Genomic DNA, 7441 nt, shown 5'->3' on the forward strand with positions numbered 1-7441 from the left:
TTAAGTATTGACTGAAGGATTATTGCATTTAATTATTAATTTAATGATTTTAAAAATTATTGTTATTATTAACAAGACAAACCTGAATGCTATTTTCTGTTTCTTTCTCTGCTTAAGGGATCCTTGCTAAACTTCAATAGTCATAGCATAAATAAACAATAAACTAGCTGCCAAACAGTAACAGCAACATGACAATAATCAATCAATAACATAACTATCAGAATCACAACAGCAATAGCAAACACTAGCAAAACGCTGAGAACAACGTTACCTTCCTCCCATTCTCGCTCCCTGCCAACCATTCTCACAACAAGCCTGTGAGGTAGGCTCACATTGCTGAGAGGTGGTGACTGGCCCAAGGGTTCCCATCACAACCAAAGGCTTGCTTCTGTGAATTTGAAGACCCACCCAAGGGTCTCTCTGGAGCCCAAGGGTGCAAGCATTAGCTGCTGCCCTCTTGCTCCTGGGCCTTGGAAGCCTCTTCACCTTCCTGTTGCCCTCCAGATGTTTGGGACTACAGGCAGCCCAAAACATCTGGGGGAAATAGCAGGCCAGCATAACATTATGTTTACTGACTGGGAACAGTTGTGGACCACAGGTATGAAATTTACGGCATGTAATGCCTTAAGAGAGAATATTATGAAAATGATATACAGGTGGTACATGACACCAGTCAAGCTTGCAAAAATATATCATTTGCCCGATAATAAATGTTGGAAATGTAAAGAAAATGAAGGTACATTCTTTCACCTTTGGTGGACGTGCCCAAAGATTAAGGCTTTCTGGGAGATGATCTATAATGAAATGAAAAAGGTATTTAAATATACCTTTCTGAAGAAACCAGAGGCCTTTCTCCTGGGCATAGTCGGCCAATTGGTGCCAAGGATAGAGCTTTCTTCATGTATGCAAAAACAGCAGCAAGAATACTTATTGCAAAGTATTGGAAGACACAAGATCTACCCACCCTGGAAGAGTGGTAGATGAAGGTGATGGACTATATGGAATTGGCGGAAATGACTGGCAGAATCCGAGACCTGGGAGAAGAGTTGGTGGAAGAAGACTGGAAGAAATTTAAAGACTATCTGCAGAAACACTGTAAAATTAATGAATGTTAAAATGATGTTGGATTGAAAATAAGTGGCATTAGCAACAAAGTTAATAAGAATATGCAAAAAGGAATTGATAATGGATGAAAATATAGAGTTATAATATGTTAAGATAAAGAGTTAAGATAAATGAAAGAGGGTAAGGATTTGCTGACTTGATTATGTAAATGGGAACACAAAAAGGGGAGGTGTGAGGAGGTCAAGGAAACAAGCTAATGAGTTTAAAGTTATAAAAAATGGATTTGTTTTTAATGTTTTTCTTTTTTTGTCTTTTGTCTTTTTATTTTTATTTCCTCTTTTTATGGATTTTTGTATTTATGTTTTTGTAAAATCTTAATAAATATTAAAAAAAAGAAAAAAAAGGAAATAGCAGGCCAGCAAAGGCTGCATTCGGATTTTTCTCTAGGGTGCATAGGCAAGGGTGGGGCGCTCCAGATGCAGCTGGACTCCAACTTCCACAGTCCCTGACCACTGTTCCTGCTGGCCAGAGGCTTGTGGTAATGGGAATCTAGTCACAACAGGAGATTCTGTCAGTTTCCCCACAGACTGATAGATAAAATTGCTTTCTGTGGGGCTTGGTCCGGAGGCAGACCATTGCCAGCACAAAATGCTCAAATCTCACAGAATTTGGAATTTTGACAAGGGAAAATACAGATGTATGGCAGCTCAGAAACTTTGCCCAAAAAAGCAACCAGATGTTCACTTTGGCAACCCTATTAAAATATGATTTGGCATTCCTTTATTACATGTACAACAGAAACATCATTTTCAAGCCATTAAAGTCTGGAACCAGAGTTGTTAATCAGATGACACTAACATTCTTTACTTGGACTTTTTTATTTGAACCTACGTCCAGGTGGACTCATTCTACATGCCCATTTTATACTTCTGTTTGCCATCTTTTAATTCTCATCTGTTATTATAACTGTTCTCTCTGTTTTATATACATTATGAAATGAAATATCTTTACTTAAAAAAAAGTCTGCATTGGCTGACCATATACTCCCTGGGCAAGTTCAATCAACAAATAAATAAATGGTTCTTCTGACTATTTTTTTCTTTTTTGTGGTTCTGACACCATTATAATTATCATTTCGATAACGCCCTCCTGGAGCAAAGCACTTTACGAAAAAGAAACAAAAAATGAGAGGACAGGTCTCTGCCCCAAGGGGCTTCCAATCTACAGACTGATCCCAGGGAGTCAACAGTATGCAGGAGAGAGAGCCAGGCTAGAATATGCTGTTTACTGTAGTTACATGTACTTTGCAGTTTTAGGACTAAGGCAAGTGTGGGGAACCTTTGCCCACCCCAATATGGTCCTAAAGCACAACTCTCATGAGCCCCAGAGCAAGCATAGCCAATAGCCAGGGATACTGGGAGTTAAAGTTCAGCAACATCTGAAGGGCCAAAGGTTCCCCACATCTGGACTAGGGGATTAACTATGGCTATTTCTGTTGCAAACCGGTTTAAATATGACAATTAGTATGGTATATAAAGCATTTTAAAGGCACCACTCAGGCCCTCTGCGATCCAGGAGGTTCATTGCTAATTATTTGCCTATTTTCCCACCTCTGCACCTAATGGATAGGGCCCCCCCAGGAGACAGGACTCCCTCCCCCAAACACAACACAGCTGAGGTCCTTTTCAGGCAAATTAAATGCCCCATCCCTTTGGGGCAAGGATGAGCTGTTGTTGAGGCATAAACAGCTGGCGAAGCGTTTCCTCTCTAGACAAAGGGAGCCAGTCAAGCCTGCTGTTGGACTCCTGGTGGGAAGGATGCAAAGAAAGAGCGGCCTTTGTAAAGTGGGTCTCTGCAGGGACCAGGTTTGAATATTGGGGACAGAATGAACCATCCACACCACCCATCTAAAGCCCTCTTATACCACTTTAACAGTCATGGAGAAGCCTGGGAACTGTAGTTTGTTAAGGGTGCTAAGAACCTAAGAAGAGATTGCTGGACCAGGCCAAAGGGGGGGGGGGCACCTAGCCCAGCATCTTGTTCTCACAGTGGCCAACCAAATGCCCACATGAGAAACCTGCAAGCGGAATTAAAGCACAATGTTTTCTCCCCAGCAGAACAGAGCCATCATGGTGCCGGGAATTGTACGTGCGTGTGCTCAATGCCCTTAATCAGCTAGAGTTCCCAGTTTTCTCTGTGACTGCTAAAATGCTTTAAGTGTACAGTGTGGATGTGATCTTCACTTGTGCACGCTAGTAGTGTGCAAGCTTTGGGGCTTAACAGACCTTTTCATCAGGCGCTAAAACAACAGAACAATTTAATAAAGCATATGTTTCAAAGCTCTCTCTTTTCTCTTTGGCGATCCCTCGTAGCCGAGTAAGATTGTCTTCCATAAACACGGTTTTAACAACGTAAGTGGCTGTGGAGGCCAATTCTGGATCCACATGTCCTTCCACAGTGGGGACATTGGTTTCCGTCCGGGAGTTGATCACAGTGTGGATTTGCCAAGTGTGCCTTCCTCTTAGCACATTTCTTCCTTGCGTCCTGAGTTCGAGCGCCTTCAAAGCCCATGACACTTTTGGTAAAGGCTGTTCTCCAATTGAAAGACTCGCAGGCAAGAGTTTTCTAATTGTTTCAAAGCACCTGGATTAAGAACATAATCACTCAATGTCGGGGGGGGGGGGCAGAAACACCTCTCTTCCCAGATACAGTCATTCCTGGGCCAGTACAGTATGGCCATAGCAATTTATGCCCTTTGTGTCGACCCTTGAAGATGGTCCACAAGGTTTTGCTCTAGTGGCTAACAGCAATTGATAGCAGATTCAGGTAGGTAGTCATGTTGGTCTGACGCATGCACACGAAAGCTTATACCCAGAACAAACTTAGTTGGTCTCTAAGGTGCTAAGGGACGCAGGTGGCGCTGTGGTCTAAACCTCATGGGGTGAGCTCCCGTTGTTCGGTCCCTGCTCCTGCCAACCTAGCAGTTTGAAAGCACGTCAAAGTGCAAGTAGATAAATAGGTACCGCTCCGGCGGGAAGGTAAACGGCATTTCCGTGCGCTGCTCTGGTTTTGCCAGAAGCGGCCTAGTCATGCCTGGAAAAACTGTCTGCGGACAAACATCAGCTCCCTCAGCCAGTAAAGCGAGATGAGCACCGCAACCCCAGAGTCGTTCGCGACTGGACTTAACTGTCAGGGGTCCTTTGCCTTTTTTAAGGTGCTATTGGACAATTTTTTATTCATAGCTTAATTGATCTCCCTGCAAGCAACCCATAGCTTATATATAAGGAGTTGGAAAGCCTTATCGAGTCTAGACCTACCGGTATTTACCAAGTCAGGGCAAACAGCAGATTTGTAAAGAACACTGGAAGTGCTTACGAGGGGCATTTCCTACAAAGCAGTCAACGTTTGCAAGAAGGGGGAAAACAAAACTCTGAATGCAACTCACTAATCTTTGGCCTTGATTCAAGCTGCCATCTGCCCTGTTTGCAGAGGCAAATGTTTTGTTTCCAGGCACACCTCTGGAAAGGAGGTGCATGGATTTCCTTTTCCAGCAAAGCCCACAGAGGCTTTCAAGGTCTTGAGACAGATCCTCTGAGATAAGGTGGATGTGGTGGCTGATTCTCCCTGCAAGGTCATTCCCAGCCAGCCAGGTGTCCTGCAAGGCTGGTGCTGTCTCTGAGAAAGAGCTTGGCTTCCCCTCTCCTCACCTTGATAAAGGGGTGGTTTGTTTTAAAGCAAAACATAGGAGGGAGGAAAGCACGCTGAGTAGTGCATGTTTTCAAAGGAAAGCTGGGGAAGATTCTGCATATATACACAAAAATAAATACCAGAATTTGTCAGAAAAGGAAACCAAGGGGTTAGCTAATAATAATAATAATAAATTATTACTTATACCCTGCCCATATAGCCGGGCCTCCCCAGCCACTCTGGGCGGCTTCCAACAGAAGATTAAAAATACATTAAAAATCAGTCATTAAAAACTTCCCTAAACCGGGCTGCCTTCAGATGTCTTCTAAACATCAGATAGTTGTTTATTTCCTTGACATCTGATGGGAGGGCGTTCCACAGGGTGGGCGCCACTACCGAGAAGGCCCTCAGAGCTGGACCTCAGTGGGCTGAACGATGGGGGTGGAGATGCTCCTTCAGGTTTCACATTTAAACATGCACTGCTAGGGTTTTGATAGCACAAAAATGGAAATCATCAGAGATCCCTACTGTTATGGATTGGCAAGTAAAATTTTTCGAATATGCATAATTAGCGAAAATGACACATAAAATTAGACACCAAAAAGGTACAAAGTTTATTGAAGAATGGAGTAAATTTGTAAAATATGTTGAATATAATTGTAGAAGTTTAAGAACTACAGTAGGATTAACATAAACCTTGTGATGCGTACATAATTGGGAAAGAAACTGTAAGAGAAGAGGTATACCAAGAAACCTGCAACTGGGAGGGAAGGAAGTCGAGGCGTGATATAATGCAATGTAAATAAGATGATGATACCAAAGAATGAATGTCAAAATGATTTTATTATAATTTGTTTGTTTTTGCTTGGTTTTGTTTGTTTTTTGTTTAACTGAAAAAGCCAATAAAAAGTATTTAAAATAAATAAATAAATAAACATGCACACACACCATTGCTCCAAGGAACCCATAGCAGCAGACACAATGCCTTCCCCTTCTTTGATTCTCACAACAAACCTGCAAGGTAGGCAAAGAGGCCCAAAGTAAACCAGAGGGAGCACAGATCAGAACTGGTCTCTGCCACCAAACCTGGCGAAGGACAATACGTTAGATCAGGAATGAAAAACCTCCATCCTGTGTGCTCAGATCCTGTTTGCGGACCAGAAGATGCTGGACCAGAGGGGCCCTTGGCCTGATGCTCTCCTTATGTTCTTATGTAGCCTTATCCCCCATGAATTTCATCTAATCCTCTTTTAAACTGCTGAGGCTGGTGTTCATTGCCAATATCTCTTTGCAGCAGATTCACGAGTTTAAGGCTGCACCGTGTGAAGAGAGTGAGGGGCATTCGGCGGGGGAAATCGAGTGAAATAACTATTCCAGGTGCCTGTCAGAAGCCTTATCCTTCTTCCCCAGCAAGGAAAGTCTCTGGATAAACAAAAAACGGCCCATCAAATATTGTGGTGTGTTGCTGCCACCCAGTGTCAAAGGGCCCACTCTTCACATCAGTGGCTCAGTGACAACTCAGGCTAATGCTCTGCGCATCTGGTGACGTGGACTGTCGCTCTGGCCGTAATAAAAGAAGCCATTTTCGACCTATAATATATATTTATATCTTGCTTTCCTCCCTGGCAAGGGACTCAAGGTGGCTTGCAGCTAAAAAAGAGACAGCCAAACAAATGGGATGGTGAAGCAATCCTTAAAAAAAATGTAAATAGTAACAGAATGTGTATGCATTATAATATGTTTACAACATACAGATCATTACAATAAAACAGCACAGTACCAGCCCTTTCTTTAAAAGCAGTCAGTTGCCAACAGCCTGTTGGAACAAGAAAGTCTTCAGCTGGAGGGACAACAAGGGCCTGTGCGCAGTATACAATTTAATTAATAGTCACCATAATACTGTTAGCATTCACACAAGGCTGGTTTCTATTTTTAAAAAAGAGGTGTTATTGCAGGCTCACGCAAAAAATCAGTGGCAATTCCATATGGCGAGGCCACTAGAAATAAAGCCATAAAATGACAATAAAGTCCTTATTATGCGGCACCTTGAGAACGAAGATGATACTCTCCTTATCACTGGGGTGATGATCAGTGCCAGATTTACGTATAAGCTAAACAAGCTATAGCTTTGGGGGCCCCCAAAAGACTTAAAGGAAAAAATTCTGGGTGTACATTTCCAAATTATAAAACAAAAACAAATAAAATAAACCTACATACAGCAACAGTGGCAAATGGCTTTAGATACCTATTAGATCCATAAATTACTATATAGCACATATTCAACACAAAAAACAGCAACAATTTGTTGTTGACAGCTGGACATATCCAAGGGCCCCATACCCTTCAGTAGCTTAGGGCCTCATCAAACCTAAATCCGGCCCTGGTTATGATGTATTTTTAAAAATTAGACAATATATAATAATAATAATGATGATGATGATGATGATGTTATTACTCCTTGGCAGCTTGAAGACGAAGCTGCTAATATCACTGGGTGATTAATAATAATAATAATAATAATAATAATAGTAGTAATAATAATTATTATATTATTACTCCTTGGCAGCTTGAGAACGAAGCTGCTAATATTACTGGGTGATTGATAATGATGATGATGATGATGATGATGATGATGATAATAATAATAATAATAATAATAATAATAATAGTGCCTCCGTCGCGATAGCGC

This window comes from Podarcis gaigeae, assembly GCF_964106915.1.
Source record: "Podarcis gaigeae genome assembly, chromosome: 15".
In the NCBI taxonomy this organism is placed as follows: domain Eukaryota; kingdom Metazoa; phylum Chordata; class Lepidosauria; order Squamata; family Lacertidae; genus Podarcis; species Podarcis gaigeae.